This window comes from Rhipicephalus microplus, unplaced genomic scaffold (genome assembly GCF_043290135.1).
Source record: "Rhipicephalus microplus isolate Deutch F79 unplaced genomic scaffold, USDA_Rmic scaffold_22, whole genome shotgun sequence".
Lineage (NCBI taxonomy): Eukaryota > Metazoa > Arthropoda > Arachnida > Ixodida > Ixodidae > Rhipicephalus > Rhipicephalus microplus.
In genome coordinates this window covers 3,661,910-3,684,141 of record NW_027464595.1, presented here as the reverse complement: position 1 = coordinate 3,684,141, position 22,232 = coordinate 3,661,910, and the positions used below count along the sequence as shown (strand labels likewise).

Here is a 22,232-nt window from a genome sequence, read left to right as displayed (position 1 = left end):
TATCTTCCCCCTTGCAAGGAGGTATGTGACAATTCATTCTGTTGTGCTGCAGCAGCTGTAGCGCTGCTGGCTACTAGTGTCACCTACAGCAGTGAGTGGAAGACTGAGTGACAAGAGCAGGGCTGGGACAGTTTTTGGAAAGAGAATAAACAGATGTTTGCTGTTCGCTGTCAGCTCGGGTCTCTACTCTACTACGTCTCGCCACATGTAACAAACTGGCAAAGAAGATTAACGGAATTGCATGAACAACCATGCTTACTTTCAGTAGGATAGATGCGTTTGAAGGGGAAGGCAAGACATTGCTTGCTTATGTAGAGCGCATTTATAAGTTCCTTAAAGCATACATTGTCATGCTACAAAAGAAAAGGTCAATATTTTTTAGCTGCTGCAGGCCTCCTACTTATTTACTACTTCATAACCTTGTAAAGCTGAAAACTCTCCAGCTAAATCATGGCAATTTTGAAGAGTGTGTTTTCATGCTTTCATCGATCAATTTATTACACAAATCTACACAGACACATAGGTATTTGGGAGTTCAAATCAACTCTAATAAAAAAAAAAGGCAACCTAACTTGAGCGAAGAGCCATTTTTAAAACTTTTTTTTTTACATGCTAGCTATGCAAACAATTATGAACATTCAATAGAGGCTCAATATTATTCATCAAAAATAACAAAATTTCGATAATGTAAGTAAAACTTTGGGCACATAGCAAAATTTACAATTTCGGTGCCATATGCCGATGACAGCAAGAAATTCAAACCAAAACAAATACCATGGCAAGAGCACCAGGTCGGTGCCAACAGAATGCTTATTTCCCTTTTTTTTTTTTGGCTCGATACTGGAGTCTGCAAATCTACACGGCATGTCACTGGCAAAGCTGCATGCATAATGAGGTATTTAGGGTAAACACATACAGTAAGCTGTCAGCAGAGTAATCACTGTATGGCGACAAATATGTACAAAGCGTCACAATGGTAACAACATGAGCACTGCCAGTTTGCAATATAAGTCATGGTGTTTTTTGTTTTTTTTCTGGGCATTCCAAGTTTGCCCTGTGGAAAAAAAAAAAAGAAAAGGCACACAATGTCGCCACTACATTCTGTCCACTTCGGGCACTGCGCTGGTAAAAATAAAGAGGACAAGGATGAGCGAGGTCAGGAGAACGAGGAATACGGTGAATTGCCTTGGGAAATTCCTGCTTCAGCAAATCATCAGAGGAATGAACTTTCAGAGGAAAAGAAAACTTTTCTTCCGTCTGCTACAGAGTTCCACAACATCACCGACAGCCTACAGGAGCCACTAAAAGGGCATATTCGTGCTTCCAAAAGGGCATATTCATGCCATATTCGTGCTTCTTGAAGTACAGTTGAATCTCATTGATTCAAACACTTTTAATTCGAACTTCCAGTTAATTCGAACTCACGATGAGGTCCCGTCAAAGCTATGTGTAATCCAATGGACAAAAACGCCTGGTAATTCGAACACCTAAGCACTTTCGACGGTTAATTAGAACATACCGTGCTCCGAAACTGCTCTCAGCGCCTTGCCCAATCACGCCGCGGCACCTGCAACACTTCAACGCTGCCCGTGAAGCAAATGAAAAGGAAAGAAAAGGCTGCGGTGGAATGTTTGCTCTCTCTCAAATGCCGACCCGTGTCACGCTTCTCCCTTTTCTGTCCTTGCCATGTAAAGACCCTTCTCTTTCCAATGCCGCACACAAAAACAGAGAGGAAAAAAAAGAAGAAAGCTGTCGCTGGGTTGAATAAATGTGTGATTGAAGGAAAGGAAAAAGGCTTAACTTCTGTAACCCTTGCCCCTTGTGGGAGCACGGCTCTGCACCTTGAGGCACGGGGGGGGGGGGGGGGGGGTGTCTCTCATGCTAGGAGGATATATATAAAAAAATTGCTGGAGTGGAGGGAGCGCTCTTCAAGTGAAGCCAGCGCCGCCATGTTGTGGTGGGCAGAAAGCTCGGCTCGGCTGGCTCGGTGGCGGCCAGCGCTGCCAGTTCACCTGCAGCGACGGTGGATTGCGGTTCGTGCGCCTGTCTTTCCTTGACAAGTGTGTCTCTGCAGTGCATTCGAATGCGTGCGGCTCGATTCAAGCGAGCATGGTACAATCCTGCGTAGCGTATGGGTGCACAAATCGCGCGATTCCTGCTTCCAAGATCACATTTCACAGGTGCGTACTGAAAGCACGTAGTGCTTACGCGGTCTAATACGGCTGACTCGTGTTTTTCATTGGTAGGCTTAAGGAATTAATATTTGGAAATTATTGGCAGGTTTCCAAAAGATGCTGAGACACGAAACCTATGGGAGCGAGCTGTGCGTCGTGAACACTGGAAACCGACAGATAAAGATCGCCTTTGCTCTGCGCACTTTGATCCGGCGTGTTTTGACCGGACCGGACAAACAACAAGGTTGAAAGCGGGAAGTGTGCCGACTTCGTTCGCTGCTTTTCCTGCCCACCTCCAGGCACCGGTAAGCATCGGAACTTCGCAGATATAGTGCTCTGACATCAAGGAGGTTGGAATGACGTAGACATATCTCTTCTGTCGTGTTTTGTCGACGTGACTGCATTGCTGCGTGTTTCCTCGCGAGCTTTTCGTCCCGTTCGCTCGTTTACAATATCGCTCAACACACGATTAGCGCATGATCATTGTCGAATGTTCCCGAACATGCTTTCGTGAATACATATATTCATGTTATGAGCAATAATTGAAGTATATATATCATTCTAAAAGTAGTTAATTTCCACTATGTGCTTATTTCAGGTGAAAAGGAAGCGGCCAGCACCAAAACCTCGAGGATGCAGTCCTGCTCAGCAGCAAGAGGCCTTAAATACTGAAGATCATGTCACTGTATCACCATCAAAGCAGTGGTACAAGACGAAGTTGCAGGAAACAGAAGACGAAAGATTGCACTTGAAGAAAAAAATTAAAACGTTGCAGCAGAGCAAACGAAGGCTGACACAAAAGAAAATCACCGCTGAAGAAATTATTAGAGGCATCGAAGAACAAAAGCTTTTGTCAGAAGAGGGCTCCAAGATGTTCGATGCAGCATTTTCTCCTGACATACAACAGCTGCTTCACCGGGCACGGACAGAAAGTGGAGGTAAATACCCTCCAGAGCTGCGAACGTTTGCACTAACTTTACATTTCTACTCACCAGCAGCCTACGAATTTGTGCGATCAAAGTTTAATGACGCCCTCCCTTCGCAGCGCACAATCAGAGAATGGTATAGGTCTGTTGATGGCCAACCAGGCTTTACAGGTGAAGCATTTTCTTTCTTGGAGAAGTTGGTTCAAGGTCGCTCTGAAACTCTTTACTGCGCTCTGATTGTCGATGATATGTCGATTAGGAAACATGTTGAACTTGTCGGAGACAGGGTAGTTGGCTACGTTGATTTTGGAGCATCTCTTGATGATGACAGCCTTCCTGAAGCCACAAATGTTTGTGTTTATATTGTTGTTGGCATAAACATGAGGCTGAAAATTCCAGTCGGCTACTTTCTTATCCACTCGCTCACTGGTTCTGAGAGGGCTGAACTAACAAAACAATGCATTGAACGACTGGAATCTGTGAAAGTTCAAGTTGTCAGTCTAACATTTGATGGTGCGTCATCAAATTTCACTATGGCAAAATGCCTTGGTGCAGAACTGAAGCCTGATCCTGTCGAGTTCTCCACATCCTTTAAAAACCCAGTTGATGAGTCAAGGGATGTGCATATCCTGCTTGACCCATGCCACATGATTAAGTTGATTAGAAATTCACTGGCAACAATGTGTTACATCACTGATGTTGATGGAAACCACATAAAATGGGCTTACATAAAGGCACTGGAGGCTTTACAGCGCGAGGAAGGGCTCCGCCTTGGCAATAAGCTAACTAAGGTGCATATGCAGTGGGAGAAGCAAAAGATGAAGGTACGGCTCGCAGTTCAGGCACTCAGCGCTTCAGTCGCAGACGCTCTTGAATTTTGCGAGCAAACGCTGAAGCTGCCACAGTTTAGAGGTGCTAGTGCCACGGCAAAATTTGTGAGGGTATTTGATCATCTCTTCGATTTGCTAAACTCCAGAAATGCGTTTGCAAAATCATACAAAGCCCCCCTTCGAAAGCAAAATGAGCCTTGTTGGAAACCATTTTTTGCCGACGCTCGAGAGTACATATGTGCTTTAAAAGACCCATTCGGTCGACCACTTTTGCAGGGAACAAAGAGGACAGGATTTGTGGGTTTTCTTGTGTGTATACAGAGCACAGAAAGTATCTTCAAGGAACTCGTTCATGAAGGTCAACTTAACTATCTGCTCACGCACAAGATGAGTCAAGATCACGCAGAAACTTTCTTTGGCTGTGTGCGAGGACGTGGGGGGTTCAACAACAACCCTACAGCTGCCCAATTCATGGCAGCTTACAAGCGTCTATTGGTCCAGACAGAAGTGAGATCGTCCACCTCAGGCAACTGTTCGCAAGATATTGTTTCTATTCTGGGTGCATCTGCCTCTGCCACTACATTTTGTGCAACCACTGAGGTCACATCGCGAAGGTGTGCCATCCTACAACCAGAGGACCACGATTACACAGACCGAATTGACTATCCAGAGAGCCTCTCCACATTCGTTTGCTCTGTCGTGCCTTACATTGCAGGCTTTGTCGCTCGCAAAATCGCTACTACAAACACCTGTGAGTTGTGCATAGAAGCTCTTCATGGAGCGGATACATCTCTATTGGTGAGACAAAAAAATCGAGGTGGACTCTTTTACCCTTCCGAAGACGTTGTGTCACTGTGCGAAACAGCGGAAAAGGGGCTGCGTCGACTGCAGGCTTCCACTCAATGCCTTAAGAACATACATGCCAATACCAAACAACTAGTCCTGGAGATTTTGAGTCAATCACTGGAAAAGAGGTGGTTTTCACAATTGGAACAACATCTTTTTGACGTCGACGTGTTGGACAACCATATTTACAACTTGAGCAAGCAAGTATTGGAGCTGTACATCAAGATCAGGCTGCACCACATGACAAAGGAACGAAGCCGGGAACTCGTGAAAGACAAAGTTAGGTCTTTGCTTTCAAGACTCGTCATTTTTAGGAATCAGTGAAACAACTTTGCCATAACGTTCATGTTGGCTAAAGGCTGAGAAAGCTGTACAAATAAAATTTTAACACATGAAAAACGAACCGTTCTGTAGTCTCTTTAAATACTGCCAGTGTATCGGCGACTATGTGAGCACGTTTTTACTTCTCTAGCAGCAATCATTTGCGAAAAAAAAACGGCCGCGGAAGTGCACTATATGCTACGCGGCCGCCTTCCTGCCCACCACAAGATGGCCGCCGCCGGCTTCACTGTGCTCTATGGGTAAGTATAGGCGGCTTCCACTCCAGCAATTTTTTTATATATATCCTCCTAGCTCTCATGTGCCAGTGCCATGCGTCCCCCTTTCCCTTCCTTGCCACGTAACCCTTCTCCTTTCAACAACGCGCGCGAAGAGAGCAGAAAAAAAAAAGCTGTTATAGAGTGTTTGCTTTCTCTCAAATGCCAATCTGCTTCTCTCCGTGTGGAGACGCTCCTCCTTTCTCGTCACGTGCTGGCCATGTTGTCTTCAGAAAGTGTCGACGCTAAACATTTCCTCGTGCAACTTCTCTTGCCAGGAGAATGCTGAAGCCGAAGTAAAAATGCTTTGCAAGCTGCGTGCGAAATTGATTGACTCGCTGCAAGGCAAAGGTATGCAGACGCGCACCACCAATTACTTCAATTAATAACGAATGTCCTGTGCTTTGTGAATAAATATATGTCTTCTGAAACTTCCTCCTCGTGTGTTAGCTAAATGCACATGCGCCACTGCATGAAGAGCCCTCAGTTTATTTAGCTTTCATTAATTCCAACTTCTTTTAATTCAAACTAACTTTGGGGCCCCTTCGAGTTGGAATTATCGAGATTCGACTGTATAAGACAGACTTTATGTTCAAGATAATTCCCAAGCAAATCCAATTGTATAGCCTCTAAACAAACCCCAAAGAATGTCAACACTACAGCTGAAAGAAGTTTCGTAGACACATCCTAGCGGGTATCGTTTCTCTTCTTCCTGTTCTGCTATACTGAAACCCTAGAATGAAAGCTCCACTTATCAGCGACAATGACAATTTGATTGATTTGTGGGGTTTAACGTCCCAAAACCACCATATGATTATGAGAGACTCCGTAGTGAAGGGCTCCGAAATTTTGACCACCTGGGGTTCTTAAACGTGCACCCAAATCTGAAGCGACAATGACAAAGAGGAGGTTTTTCAGACACTGGAACAACTTGGACAACACTGGATAGTCTGACGAAAAGTGCAATGACAACTTTTAGAAAGTGCGCCAATTTTTTGAAGGGAACTAGAAGCTGCTGCCTCCGCTAAGCTGATTAAGAGCACACGTCCATAGATGAACAGATGGTACAATTTAAAGGCAAGCCATCAATTAAGCAGTATATAAAAGGGAAGCCGGCAGTAAGGGGAATAAAGGTTCTTACTTTGTGCGGCCGAAGTGGAGTGCTCTGTTATTTTAAAGTGTGCCAATCGGGGCGAACATAGCATTATTGTTCTTCGCACAGAGCACACAGTGCAATAAAGCACTGCACGTCTTGCCCCATTGAAGAGTGGCGAGGCTTTGTGAGCGAATGCAACATAGTAAGCCTGTGTTTTCGTTCCAGTCTTGTCCTCTTTAGGAATTGCCAGACTGTAGCCTTCCTGGATGCCTCAGCATCGTTGGCAGGCATACTTGCCTTTGTGCAAAATCCAGTTGCAACTGATAAGCCAAGAGCAGGGCCTAGTGCTCATTTGTTGTCGTACTAGGCTGAACAGCACTTGCCGAGCACCTGTGCACCAAGATTCGCCCTAGCCCTCGCGACCAGGCCCAGTGGTCATTACGGGAATACACAGCATAGCTGCGAGAGACGTTTTTTGCAGCGACGTGTTAAAACCCACAAATGCCAGCTACAAGGTGCTCGCGGTTTCATTTTTTGGTGGACATTCCACATGCGGGAGCCCTTCACTCCCAGCATCTCGAGAGCAGACGTTGTACTGTGTTTGGGGTGCCACAAAATGCAACGAAGTGTGTGCATGAGTTATTTGATCGAACAATGTATATTTTGTTGTGCACCGCTTGCTAGCCCAGCATGTGTAAAGGGATGAGCTATACGTGAGCAGGTTATGGCTAATGGCTGGGGCTCAAATAAAGCAATTTTTGACTTGCAATACAGGTAGAAAATGGGAAAAATTTGTAGTGAAAAAGTAGAAAAAATACTTAGCATGAAAAATTTCAGATGTTTGCATACAGTGACTAGGCTTGTGTGAATATTTGAATACTTGGAATATTCGAATGAATATTACAGTATTCGATTGAGCTTCTATGCGATTCTATGTTATTGAGGGGATTGGCCGCTAGGGGTCTTGGAGTGCAGCAGCACTTCGCTTCGGCTCCGTACCGCGACAGCGAAAATTGCCAATCGCTGGTATCTCGAGTGCTCTCAACAACACGAATGCCTTCATACAGGTTAGCGCTCTCCACTAACTCCTCTTGAGGTTTCGGCGAGCCCCAGGAGGGCCACCAGGCCCAAAAACCAGGCCCCGTCGCGCCACCGCCTTGCTAGGCCTTGCGACGCGTCGCGCCGCAGCCTCCTCACTTTAGGCCAGCATGGAGGTTCGAGTACAAGGCACGGACATGGACCCAAGCCAGTATGACACTCGGGACTGGACCCAAGTCCTCAGAGCCCAGGCAAACCTCCGGGAAACACGAAACGCGACCCACGGTACGAACGCCGATCCTTCTGTGCGAGAGACGCCGAGCCAGTCGCGCAAGACTCCGCAGACCGCCACAACTCCCGGGCTACAGAGCTCTTCGACGCAGCTGCGCGTTCTTCATACAACCGCCCAAAAGATCAAGCAACTACCGCCCCTTCCACTCGACGGATTTAAAGTGGTGTTCCGCTCCCAGGGAGGCCTTGACCTTACGACGCTCCAGCCACGCTACCTCCTCACCGCTCTCATGCAGGCCGCTGCGCTGACCGACCCATCTACGCTGACCCTCCGGATTCACCCTGTCAATAACACTTGCACAGTGTCTGCGGTGAATGAAAAGGACGCGCTCAAGCTTGTGCAGCTACAGCACATCACCTACGACAAGCATGAGTATGCCATGACGACATACATCGCACCCCCCGATGGCTCAGTCAGGGGTGTTATTACAAACGCCTACTGGAAGGAATCACCACAAGAACTACTCGCGGACTTGATCTCCCGCAACCCACACGAAACTATACTAGACGCTCGACGAATGGAACTCACGCGATGGATTCTCATTACCTTTGGACAAGCCACCGTCCTACGAAAGATTGTTTATGATGGAGGACTGCATCTGTGCACGCCCTATACACCAAGGGTCGAGACGTGCAGTAACTGCCGGACCATAGGCCACCGCACGGATGTATGCATACAACCTAGGACGCACAGGTGCCCCAGATGTGGCCAATTACACCCGAAGGAGGCAAATCCAACGTGTACTCCAGTCTGCATCATCTGCGAAGGCCCACATCTGTCGGGGACCCGGGAGTGTAAGCACCGGCACCTACCAAAAGTAACCAGAAGAGTCACCACGTGAACCACGATCACAGGAAGGAGTAGACCACTCACTACGCGGTGCAAGCACCAAACGCTCTGAGCCACATGCCGGCCAACGAAAAGGGCAGTCGAAGAGTTCCGACCAACCTACATGGGCGGACAAGCTGAAGACGCCCAATGGGACCAGACCACCGGCAACCAACACTCCGCCTGCCCCGGACCCCCGTGACCAGGAGCTCCGGGCCCTGCGTGTGGAGGTAAGCCGTCTCACGACCCTTTTAACACAAAGCCCTACTCCCCCCTCACCTTCTTCGCAACAGCGGTCCCCAGAACAAGTCACCCCACCCACTGCGCAGTCACCCAACAGCCCCGCCACACACTCCTGACCCCCCCTTAAAAAGAAACGCAGTTCAGACTCAGTCGATGATTATCAGGCTGACCTAAGAAACTTGGAAGCCAAATTTGACGCCAAATTGGTAGCGTTGGAAGCGCGCATCGAAGCTAAATTTTCGACGATAGTCGAGCAGCTGTCTACTCGTTTTGAGCAACAGATGGATGCACTATTCACACGCCTAACCCAAACTCTAGAAACTAGGTTTACACTATTTGAGACCCGCCTTCAGAGGCTCGAAACTACCAGCTCATCACATCAGGGGTCTTCTACCTACATCTCACACACACCTGCTCCTTCTATTTCACTTCCACTACAGCAACAACAACCAATCCTAGCTCCGCCCACGCTCCAATATGGCGGGTCGTGATACTTCTACCCACCTATCACTAATCCAATGGAACTGCCGCGGCTTTCGGGGCAAGCGCGCACCGCTGCAGCTCTTAATACCTGCCCTCCCTGCCATACCCAAACTTCCTTTGTTACAGGACACGCAACACCAAGCCAAACTTCCAAGTTACCATGCAGTACACTCAGACCCCACTGACACTCCCCGAGTGTCCACACTTATTCATCGCACCCTTACCTACCAAGAACACACAATCACCTCCTCCACTCCGTGCGTCCTCATAGAACCCATCCCCACGAAAATTAACACACCTCCGATTTTTATAGCCAATATCTACCACACCCCACGCCAGGCCATGGCCACTCTCGATGCGCTATTGCAGAGAATTCACCGCATCGCGGGCCGAAACCCCCTACTCATAGGCGGCGATTTTAACTCTCAGCATACAGACTGGGGTTATCGGTACACCACCGCATGGGGTCGCAGGCTTTGGACTACCATTCAAAACTTGCGCCTCACTACACATAACAACTTTCTCACACCAACCCGAATCGGCAATAGCGTAACAATGGACACAAGTCCAGACCTCACACTCAGCCGTTCTCTCAAAGATATCTCATGGTCTCGTACACAACACACACTTGGAAGCGACCATTATATTATCGCCATACAAATACCTCACACACCACGCAGACCTCGACTCCTCACCCACAATCTGATTCACTGGGACGCTATCCGATCCTCTCGTCGGAAACTCCCCAATACCCCGATACAAGACATTCATCATTGGGTCTCATCTCTCCCAGATGATATAACCGCACACACACAAAAGATTACCACACCACCCAACACCCCTACATTGGACACTCGCTTAGCCCACCTCTGGGAGGCGCACCACAGCATACTGAAGAGATGGAAACGACAGAAACATAACCGAACGTTAAGACGCCGACTGGCTACGCTACAGACACAAATAACTGCGCACGCCGAGGAGTTGTGTCGTTCCAACTGGGGTCAGGTGTGCAACAGCATAGCTGGCAACCTCTCTACCAAGTACGCATGGCACCTCCTACGGCACATTATCGACCCTAAACACTCACGCACAACGTCACAACATCACATTACACGCCTACTTCACAACTCCACGCTTTCCCCTGACACCCTTCTGGACCAACTACGCACAACACACACGGCACCCGGCACCTCCTCCCCTCTCCCGCCCTACACGGGAGCCCCGAATGAAGCCCTGGACAACGACAACGACATATCGGAGCAAGAGGTGCGTATGGCCCTCCAGAACATCCGAACAAGCTCTGCACCGGGGAAAGACGGGATAACTAACTCCATGCTCCGTAATCTGGATGATCAATCGATTGCACAGATTACAGATTACTTTAATAAATGCTGGAAGGAAGGCACCTTGCCGCAATCCTGGCGCCATGCCAAGATTGTATTCATCCCTAAACCTAACAAACCCCTTACCATATCAAACCTCCGCCCCATTTCACTCACATCGTGTTTCGGGAAGCTTCTCGAGCACGTTGCTTTAAACAGACTGACTCAACACATGCACGACCACAACCTATACCCGCACAGCATGGTGGGCTTCCGCCCATGTCTCTCCGCCCAAGATACCATGATTCAACTGACGCACGGCATTCTTGATCCTCTCATCCCCGCTCATACTAAAGCCGTCTTGGCTCTGGACTTAACCAAGGCCTTTGATCGAGTAGAACACTGAGCGATCATGGCGGCTCTCTCCCCCCCTCAATGTGGGCGTTCGTATGTACGCCTACATACAAGCCTTCCTATCAGGACGCACGGCCGATGTTCATATGGGCCCCCATGCGTCCCCTCCATATACCCTCAGTGGTGTAGGCACTTCGCAAGGTTCGGTCCTTTCCCCTTTTCTCTTCAATGCCACACTCATTCCCTTAGCCCGCGCTCTTCACAATATCCTTCACCTTCACCACACCCTCTATGCAGACGACAGCACACTGTGGACCACCCATGGTAGTGATGGCGACATAGAGGAAACCTTACAAACCGCCGCAAACATTACACAACAACACGCACAAAGCATTGGTCTCTCCTGTTCCCCGGAAAAATCTGAGCTGCTTCTCATACGCCCTTCACCACGTACTCTTCCCACTGCCCCCATCACCGTTACTCTGGACGGGCGCCCTATCCCAGAGGTCAACACAATCCGAATCTTGAGCCTTCACATTCAAAATAACGGCCGTAACACTTTCACTATCCGGAAACTCAAGCGGGTGACGGATGCGCTCTCGCACCTCGTCCGCAGAGTTTCTGGAAAACACTATGGCATGAAGGAACACGATTTGCGTCGTCTCATTCATGCCTTCATACTGAGCCGCTTCCTTTTTACAATCCCGTATCTCCGACTTCGACAAGAAGAAATAGCCACCCTGGATGCCATGCTTCGTGAAGCCTACAAGGTGGCCTTACACCTCCCCCCTAACACACAGACCACTAAACTTCTTCAGCTTGGACTCCATAACACCACACACGAACTCACTGAGGCTCACAGACGAGCGCAATACACTCGTTTAGCTCAGACTTTCACCGGACGCTACATACTTAACACCCTCAATATTCACATACCAGCAGCCGACCCCACACTTCTACCAATCCCCCGACCCATACACACACAGATAATAGTTAAACCTCTCCCAAGAAACACCCACGTTACCTACCATTCGGCCCGCCGCAAGGCCCGTGCAAAAGCTCTCCACAAATACTACGGTTCTGAAGATGACGCCGTATGGGTGGATGCAGCTTGCACGGGCGACGACGCGGCAGTTGCAGTCGTTGATCGCACACTCCAAGCCATTGCAACTCTCCACCTTCCTCCTGCATTCACCCCGGAATCCTCGGAAGAAGCGGCGATCGCGCTTGCCCTCGCACACACCGATGCCCGGTACGTCCTTTCCGACTCGAAAACCGCGATCCTAAATTTCGCGCGAGGACGAGTCCACGAGAGCGCTTTCAGAATTCTCAGCTCGCCCACCAAAAACCCGGCCCGCCATGTGGAGCTGATCTGGGTGCCTGCGCACTCTGGAAATCCCGGCAACGAAGCCGCCAATGACCACGCCCGAGGTCTCATCAACCGGGCGGCGGCGGAATCGGAGTCTGGCTCTTCCAGGGAGCGCATGCATTCGTTCAACGAGATGACCCAGTCATATCGCGCCGAACGCCAGCTATACCCACCACCCCACCGATCCCTCAAAAATTTTCACCAAATATTATGGCGTCGCCTTCAGACCCGCACCCTTCCCTCCCCCTATTTTCTTTCCCGCATTTACCCGGGAGCGTACGCCCCGTCCTGCGCTCAATGCACTCACCCCCACGCTACCCTTACCCACATTCTCATGGAATGCCCGGCGGACCCTCCCCCGCGGGGCCCGGAGCCACTAACCACATGGGAGGAATGGGAGACCTTGCTGCGCTCGACGGACCCGGCCAAGCAGAAAATCGCCACTGACCGGGCCGCCCACGTCATGGAACTGCATGAACTCATGAACGGATAGCGCAGCGGGGTCGTGCGGGGACCCTGGGACGTAAGTGCCCAAATTCCTTGGTCTAATAAAGTTTTACCTCCTCCTCTAAGTTATTGAAAATTTTGAGGTGTTTTGATGTGTATAATACCAGTCCGCATGTACCTCGCTGTAAAAAGTGGTTTCACGGCAGCGACAGAAAGCTAAACCATGAAAGTACCTATTTAGACGTATAATAGTTTGAATACGAGGTCTATTAAAAAGTATCCAACCCATCTTTTTTAACTAGCATCAGATAGATTTCAAACAAGCATGCTTGAATCAGCCGACCAAGAACCTTCATGCGAATGCATGAATTTTTTGCTATCTGTCAATAGCGACAGTCGCTGGGAAGAAGCGTTTGAGTGTGGTAGTGTGCAGTGCTCTCGTCAGTTTTTCATTGCAAGGAAACTGATAGAGCGACTGGAGCAGCGCTACTGCATCAAATTTTGCCAGAAACTGGGTGACAGCCAAGTGCAAATCATACTGAAGATCAAGACGGCTTTTATTCAGGGTCCTATAAGCTGCACACAGATTAAGGGGTTGTATAACCGGTCTTAAGACGGCCGCACATTGGTAGAGAGTAAGCCACACTCCGGTCGAACATCAACATGCCGGAATGACCAGGGCATTGCAAAAGCGACTGCTGTGGCGATGCGGGACCGTCGTGCGACTATCCTGGAAATTGCAGAAGAGGTCGGCATCAGCACTTTCTTTGCACATTTCATAATGACGGAAGATTTGGCCATGAAGAGAGTTGCAGCAAAATTTGTGCTGGAACTGCTTATGGTGAAGCGAAAGCAACTTTGTGTTGAAGTCTCACAGGAGATGCTGGATTTCACAAGCAGTGACCTCAACTTCATGAACACCATTATCACTGGTGAAGTCTTGGGTATGTGCGTACGACTTGGAAACAAAACCCCAGTGGTCACAGTAGAAGCATTCAAAGTCACCATGATCAAAGAAGACCTGCCAAGTGCGCAGCAACGTCAAAGTGATGCTGAGTGCTTTTTTTGATGCCCGCGGTGCGGTACACCACGAGTGCGCACCACAGGGTGAAACAATCACCAATGAGTACTACAAGGGTGTCCTCTGTTGCTTACGTGATGCTGTGCGGTGCAAGAGACCTATGTTGTGGTCAACAAGAAACTGGCAAATCCATCACGACAATGCTCCTGCACATTTTCCACACTTGGTTAAGACTTTTCCGGCAAAAAGTCAGACTCCTGTAGACTCTTGATATGGCCCCGTGCAACTTCTGGCCGTTTCAAAAACTCGAAGGGCCATCGAAAGGAGAATGATTTCAGAGTAGGGAGGACAATAGGGCTGCAACTCCATTTCAACAGAGGCCTTCTCAGAATGCTTCCTACACTGGCAGCACCGCTGGAAGGAGTTTGTGGAGTCTCAAGGGGGATTAGGTTTCCGACGCTCCAGTTATGCCAGCTTTTCTTCCCCTAAAGATCAGATACTTTTCCAACAGACCTTGTATGTTAGAAAAGTACTCACCACTGTGTGAGGCGGCTATGATGTAGCAAGAGCAAATTATTCTGCATGGAGACACACAGAAGAAGCAGCACAAACAAGTGCTGTCTTATGTGTGTCTCTGTTTATTGTATTGCACTGTTCTTACTTCATAATGCAAAACCCACAAGACCAATGCTAAGTCATGAAACACCTGTAAAAAAATAATGTCCTGCTGTGAAGCCTCATTTAAAGATTAAATGAAAACATTACCCTTAGATCGCTTCGTTTTTCAAGTTTAAGAAGCTTGTGATACAGAATTACATGCTTTAAATATAGTTCATTTTAAAACATAACATATTACAGCTTATCACTTGCATTCTACCAAAAATAAAGCCCGGATACTATTGGAACTTGTTCACACTTTCTTTAAACAAAAAAAAAACATTTGCACAGGCCTTGTTCCCATTAAAAAAAAACTGTGCAGTTTAGGCAGTTCGTGAAAAAATATGCCCCTCATTTTTATAGCATGTGATATGCTATTTGAAATTTCTCAACCAAAAGCACTAATCACTTTGAATTTTCTTTGAACTTCAAATCCACCATTTTAACAAGCCGTATAATGATGTCTACAAGGCAGATTTAAATCTACAGACTCGAAGGGAGCACTTCCTTGTCTGCCCAATAAGTTGGGCTTTGACAGAAGTTGAAAGAGGAGACGAACCCGAAGAAACAGCATCTTTGCTTTTCACACGTGAAGTGTTGTTGGCAACATTTTGGTTGCACTAAATAATGCACATAAATACAATGCAACATACAATTTAGCCTCTGCAATTGCCTCATTCTCGATAAGACGACAACCATGAACACCACCCTACTAGCACTTCATCAACCTAGCCAAAGGAAACATTCAAATGTTGCTACCTCACAAGAATATGAGATAGCACCATGCTTGAGAATCCTCTGCAACCTTTTTTTGCTTGCAATTTCACTTCAACATACTACAAAAATATTCAATTCACACTGACACTCAATATTTGAATTTGCTTCATACTTGCAAAGTATCGCTATTTGCACAGCTCTGCAGGCAGATGACACTGCAGGCAGACGGATGCTTATGCCGTTTTTTTTTTTGTCCAGATAGCATGGCGGGTGCATCTCGCCGTTGGATCAACTGGCCATGCCTTCGTGCGGGCTTCATCTGACTGTCACGCGCCGGAGGACAGGGAGCATGAGCAAAAGGACTTCGCCACCGCAGCACTACCATGGATTCATTACGAGCCTGCGCCCTACTTAAGCCAGGCATATCATCGAATCGACTCCGTGACATCATCCAGTGTCAATAACTTCAAGCATAAATACCGGGGCCTGTTGGAGGATCTTTTCAGTGGGCTTGGCGACACTGCAGGCAGATGGATGATTACGCCGTTTCTCTTTGTCCAGATCGCCTGGCGGGTGCATCTCGCCGTTGAATCAACTGGCCATGCCTTCGTGCGGGCTTTGTCTGACTGTCACGTGCCGGAGGACCGGGAGCATGCGCAGAAGGTCTTCGCCACCGCAGCACTACCATGGATTCATCATGAGCCTGCGCCTTACTTAAGCCAGGCATATCATCGAATCGACTCCGTGACATCATCCAGTGCCGATAATTTCAAGCATAAATACCGGGGCCCGTTGGAGGATCCTTTCAGTGGGCTTTGCGGCACTGCAGGCAGACGGATGCTTACGCCGTTTTTCTTTGTCCAGGTTGGTGACAAATATTTAGTTTCCTCTATCAAAGACGACTCGCTCACACTGGCAGTGTTTCCAAGCCCACAGTGTCTTCTCGGTTTATTGTGTGACTGTTACGATGCAATACGTTTGCTGCTACTAACTTCTGGAGATATAGAACTAAACCCCGGTCCCTCTTCTGACTCAGAGTCAGAGGCACATTTAAACAGTGAATTACTCAAAAAAATCTTGAAAGAGCAAACATTCACAAATAAAACTCTTGTCGTGTTAACTACTAACCTGAAGCAGGTAGAGTCATCGGTCGCGGACATTCAAACTCGGATTACCAATCTTGAACAAGAGCTCGGTCGAACTGAGAAGTGTGAGCAAAAATTGGAGAAGGTGGAAGAAACATGTCAGAGTACTGACAAGATGATTCTTGAGTTAAAAGCAAAAGTCGATGATCTCGAAAACAGGAGTCGTCGTAATAACCTTGTAGTTTACAGCGTAGAAGAAAGCCACGAGGAGGACTCGAAAAAACTTGAACAGAAAGTAAATGGCGATATCTTCAGAAAAATTCTTGGTGTTGAAATCAATTCCATAGAGCGAATGCATCGGATCGGTCAAAGAAATGCAGAGCGCCCTCGTCCGGTAATTTTGAAACTCTGTAACTACGTTGATAAAACTAAGGTTTTGTCGTCCTGTTTCAAGTTAAAAGGAACCAACATATTTATATCGGAAGATTTTTCTAAAAATATTCGCGATACTCGTACAAAGTTATGGCATTCTACCGCTGAAGAAAGAAAGACCGGTTCTAAGGTTTCGCTTCATTTCGATAAACTAAAAGTCGATGGCAAACTGTATGTGAGGGACGCACTTCGAAATTGCAGGACAGAGCTGTCTCAATCCACTGCGTCTGGCAACCCGAAAAGTCGACTTCTCGCTTCACTCGGGCAACCGCTCCTAAACGCGATAGTAAGTGACAAGCTAACAAAGGGCTTTGGATTATTTCACTCAATGCACGAAGTGTCTTATATAAAATACCGCTTCTTGAAGATATAATTTCCACCTACCAACCACACGTTTTGGTGATCACAGAAACCTAGCTGCCTTCTGAAGTGCAAGATTCTTAAAGAGTGCCATCATCTTACACCCTTATTCGTAGGGACAGAGCATCACGGGGAGGGGGCATTGCAGTAGCGATTAAAAACAATGTTAAATTTACTCGTTTTTTTCGTAAGAATATAATTTTTTTCGTAAGAATATAATTTTGGGAGGTGTTTATCGGCCTCCAAATGCACCCCCAGAATACTTAGAAGCTCTCTACGATTACCTGCTACAAAATACAAATTCACGTTCAAGCATTTTTATAACTGCAGATTTCAACTTGCCCAGCATTAATTGGCCCAATCTTTCACATGATGGCAAGGACTCTCGAAATGCTGAATCACTGTTGTTAACTGCATTAACTTTTTCTTTGAATCAATTTGTTTCTGATGCTACTATGATTAACAGTTCTTCTGTACTAGACCTAGCATTTGCATTTCGTGCACCTCTCACCAGGTAGCCCGAAAGTCAACTTCGTTTTATGATTAACGGCACAACTTACGAGAAAAAAAATATCAAACTTCACCAACATAGAGGCACCAATTTCGTCACCTGTCATTTTCGAAAATCGCACATGCTATAAAAAGACAAATATTTTTGTTTCAAGGAAGATATTTGTTACCTGAAATGTATGTCTAATGAAGAATGAATTCATACGGCTTAAAGTTTGTAGACCGAAAGAAAATAGCTTTTAAAAATGTCTAACTTCGCGACAGTTTAAAATAAGTTATGTATTCCCCATTTGTTTTCTCCGAAAGTAATGCAAGCAGAGTTTTCAAACTTGACACGTTTTAAGAATATAGTGTGTTCATTAGGTGCATAAATTATTGTTCCCGTAGGGCTAATGTAAATTTTTTATATATTGCCTCAAAGTTCTCATATTGGCAAAAGTGTACTCCACTTAGGTTTGAATAATAAAAAAAACCCATCTTCGATTTTTCTTAAAATCTCGTAAACAGACAACTGAAGGCCATCACACAGTAATATAGAAAAACATGTTGCATTATTTTGTTTTGTTTTAGCGACAATATTCGTGGTACAAATCAGAGCTTTTCGAGAATGCGCTGATAAGTTGAGAAATCTAGAAATCGGAACGGAAAAGCAGAAATGAGCTTCAAACGCGAGTAAACGTGACCGCAGTTGGTGAAGAAAGGCTGTTTTAGCACTGTGACAAATACATACCCATGAAGGGGCATTTATGCTCCTGATAACACAGCTCTGATATAGGAAATCTTCGACAATGCAACTAAGTTGCAAAACATCTGTCTATAATTAAAGATAAACTCAAACATAAAAATGTTCCAACGCAAGTGTTGTGTTTCGCTAGAAAGAGCATATGCGCATGAAGTACCCTCACTGGTATTTTGGTGGTGACTGCGTGAAACAAGAGATGCGCTCAAAATGGCTGCATCTTTTGCAGATCGCATTTAGCAGTACGTTGTGGGAATTGAGGCTGGCCCGCTGCCTTTAAGCGGGCTTTCCCGCCTTTTCTGCCGTTCTCATGTCCCGACATGTCTGCCCTCCGTTGCTGTCTGCCGCGCTGAGAGAGCGGAGTGACGTTTAACTCCCTCACCCGGTAGCGGATGTTGACGGTGGCGCCGCGCGCGGGGACTCCCAACAGAGGTTTTCGCGCGCTGCGTCGGGAGCGGGAGTACAGTCCGGGACTTCAAACGGTGAGCCACGCATTCTTTTCCGTCCGTCGAGTCCCGTCGCTCGGGGCTCGTCGGACTTCGCTGACGGCGCCTCGCGGCCGATGCGAACGCTCACCTTTTGTTGCCCCGCTGCGTACTCACGGCCGAAGGGCAGTACGGTGTCCTAGTGCGTGGCCTAGCTACGCCGACCCGTCTCCCTTCGAAGCCAACGCGAGCGCCTTTGCCCTCGCTCGAGCAACCGGGCCCCTTTGTCCCGGTGTCTCCGTGGATTACCTTTACCGCGGAGACGTGCTCGTGGCACCCTGTGTAGTACTTTGTGCCCGTGGCGTGGATAAGCCTACTTGCTTTCCCGCCGCGCCTTTTTGCAACGGGCTGTACTGCGTTGGTGTTGCCACAATAAAGTGTTGCGACTTGAGCAGTATCGTGTTTCCCGCCACGGCGACGGTTAACGCGTGCCCTGCGGCTCGCTAAGACCGAACCCACGCTGGTGGCCGTACTCCTTCGGGATACGTGTACACCACACTGGCGCCCAACGCGGTATCAAAAGCTCTAGCTTTTGATTGCTCTTAGCGAGTCAGTTCGCCTGCGCGATTCGGGCTCGTCGCAACATGGCTGCTTCGCGGGACTTTTGTCCGTTGCCCCTTTTAGCGGATGCCGCGTTGCACACGGAGGCCATTGCCTCTGTGGACGGGAACCCTTCTGCACCCGTCCGTGTCGGCACCCCCTATTGCGGTGACGACACGAGGCGCCTAGCCGCTCCCTTTGGAGATGGCGCGTCGCTTCGGAATGGGCCTCTTGCCCTACCCGAACGTTATGTCTGCTTCGTGGCATGCCGCGTTGCACCAAGAGGCCACCGCCTCTATCGACGGGCGCCCTTCGGCGCTCGCCTGTGTCGTCACCCCTTTTTGTGGTGAATACACTCCTACGTGGTAGCTGACGCGCTATCTCGTGCCCCCTGTTGTCTGCCGAGAACCTGGATTTCGGTGCGACGGCCGCTCGCGGTGCCTTAGCACATGCAAGCGTCGGGGGCGAAACAGCAGCTTCGCCGCCATTCGGCGAGAAGGGTGAGTCCCCATGCGGACAAACGTTGGCTGCTAATCAGGTAAGCGGCGCACCGCGAAGCGGCCGAGCGGGGGAGCTTTCCGAAGGCCACGAGGCCGAGAGTGAACCCGTAACGCCGACTCACGCGGCGGTTGCTGCGGTCCTGAGTGGGCGCGATACCAGACTCCCCCATTTGGGAGAATGGGAATTGCTTTCGGCAGCGAAGAGCTACTGAAGGCTCAGCAGAGTGATCCGTTTCGAGTCTCGGAGGGACGGAGCGCCGTATACGCTGCTTGCTTTGCGGCGGGCGCCGTTAAACCGTCTTGAGAGGCGCGCTGTTACGCTGCTTGTTCTGCGGCGGGCGCGATTAGGGGGCTGATACAGCGTTTGTCGCTGAGTCCCCGGCGGATTCATATTTGCTGGACCATGACGGGCTCCTGCTGAAGTATATAGCCACTGACGACGAGTCCATAGACCCGTTTAAGGTGGTTATGCCCAAAAGTCTGAGAGCCGCACTGTTGCGATCCTCTCACGACGAACCCATGGCCGGTCACCTGAGTGGCTCGAAAGTTTTTGCAAAACTGAGCCGCGTTGTGACCTGGCCCGGCATGAAGCGAGACATTTTTCGCTACTGCCGTTCTTGCCGCGTCTGTCAAACGGTGAAATCAAGGGGTGGCAAACCGCCCGGTCTGATGAAACCGATTGTCAGTGAGCGTCCGTGGCAAGTGGCCACCTGCGATCTAATGGGACCATTTCCCAGAAGTAAGCAGGGGTTCATTCACCTGATGGTAGTCGCTGATCACTTTTCGAAATGGGTGGAACTTTTCCCACTTCGGAAGGTGACAGCGCGAGCGGTGCTTGAGAAGCTGCAGGAAGTGTTTTGCCGGTTCGGCTTCCCGGAAAGGCTCATCACTGACAATGCTTCTTATTTCACCGCTCGGGTGTTTGGTGTCACGTGCCGTTCCCTCGGAATTGATCACTGCACCACTTCACCCTACCATCCCCAGTCCAATTTGACGGAGCGCGTCAATCGTACGCTCAAACCGATGTTGGCGGCCTTTGCCGAAAGTCAAAGGGACTGGGCAGACCATTTGAGTGAGCTCGCGTTCGCTATTCGAACATCCGAGTCGCTCAACTGGTTTCTCGCCCGCCTTCTTAAATTTTGGAAGGGAGTTGGCAAATCCGGTGACCAGCGTCACTCAATGCCAGCTCGAGGACGAGGAGGCGCCGGCAGACTGCTCTGCTTACGCGTCGGCACTTCGGGACAGGCTTTGTCGAGCTTTCTGCAAAGCAAGGCAAAGTTTGGCATCGGCCAGGGCTCAGCAGAAGGCCCAATGTGACCGCAAGCATCGCGACCTAGTTTTTGAGGTGGGCGATCTTGTCCTGAAGCGCAACCACGCCCTTAGCGATGCCAGTAAGGGGTTCTCAACCTCGCTCGCTCCTAAGTGGCTTGGTCCGTACCGAGTGGAGAAAGCTTGCACTCCACTCGCGTACTTGCTGAAAGATCCCCAGACGGGAAAACTCAGCCGTGCCCATATCGCAGACCTGAAACCCTTTGTATCACGGTCTGACGAGCTCGCGCCAGAGCCCTGCGGCACTGCGCGCCAGCAACGGGGCACACCCGGAGCGGCGGACCGCATTCGGACCCCGCGCCGGTATAATCTGAGGAAGCGGTCACCTTTGTGATCTCGCGCCGGACGGCGGACTTCTCCGCAACCGAAGGCCCTCAGTTTAGTCTAGCCTCAGTATAGGTTAGCTTCGTTACGGCCTTTTCTCGTAAAGAAGTTGACCCCGCCCTGTCTGCTGCCAGTGTTTCGTTTGCCTAATATTAAGTGTTATTTGTATTTTGTTTTTTTTTTGCCAGATGTTTAGTGTCAGTATGCTCTGTGTTTACTTTTTTTTTTTCGTGTTCGTTTCGTCTACCGCGAAGGGAGCTGTGTGTGACCTTGAGTGTCGGTGCTTGCCGGGGGAGAGAGACGAAGGACGCTTTGCGCCTACGCTCGCGCAGCCGTCGGCGGTGTGTGTGCGTGTGTAAGTGCGTGACGCTTCAGTGCGAGCCCGCGAAGAGTGCGTCATGGCTTCCCCCCATCGATGCGGACGCTGGAGGTGCTGGGGGGTCATTGACCCACTGACGTCAGACCATCTGGCTGTGCTCTGCTCTCGGCCGTCGTCGAAGAAGCCCCGCTGCCTTTACCACCATGGCTCCTGCGCGAGGCCAGCTGAAAGCAGCTATATGCTGCCGGCCAACGCCATTCGCGGCCAATTTGGGTCGGCCTCCCTGAGCACTGGAGAGGCCCGGCTTCGCGCAACGTTCCAGCTTCATCATCGAGCCAGAAATGCGGGGCCTCCGAAGCACAGCCGAGGC

The 22,232-nt window shown here is 48.9% G+C and overlaps 1 long non-coding RNA gene across 1 annotated transcript; it reads left to right on the top strand.

The window, feature by feature from the left end:
* Nucleotides 1-1,865: 1,865 nt before the first annotated feature.
* Nucleotides 1,866-5,179, top strand: LOC142786323 (uncharacterized). The gene is made up of 2 exons (XR_012889009.1): nt 1,866-2,479; nt 2,773-5,179. It is a non-coding gene; the product is annotated as an uncharacterized LOC142786323 (long non-coding RNA).
* Nucleotides 5,180-22,232: the final 17,053 nt, after the last annotated feature.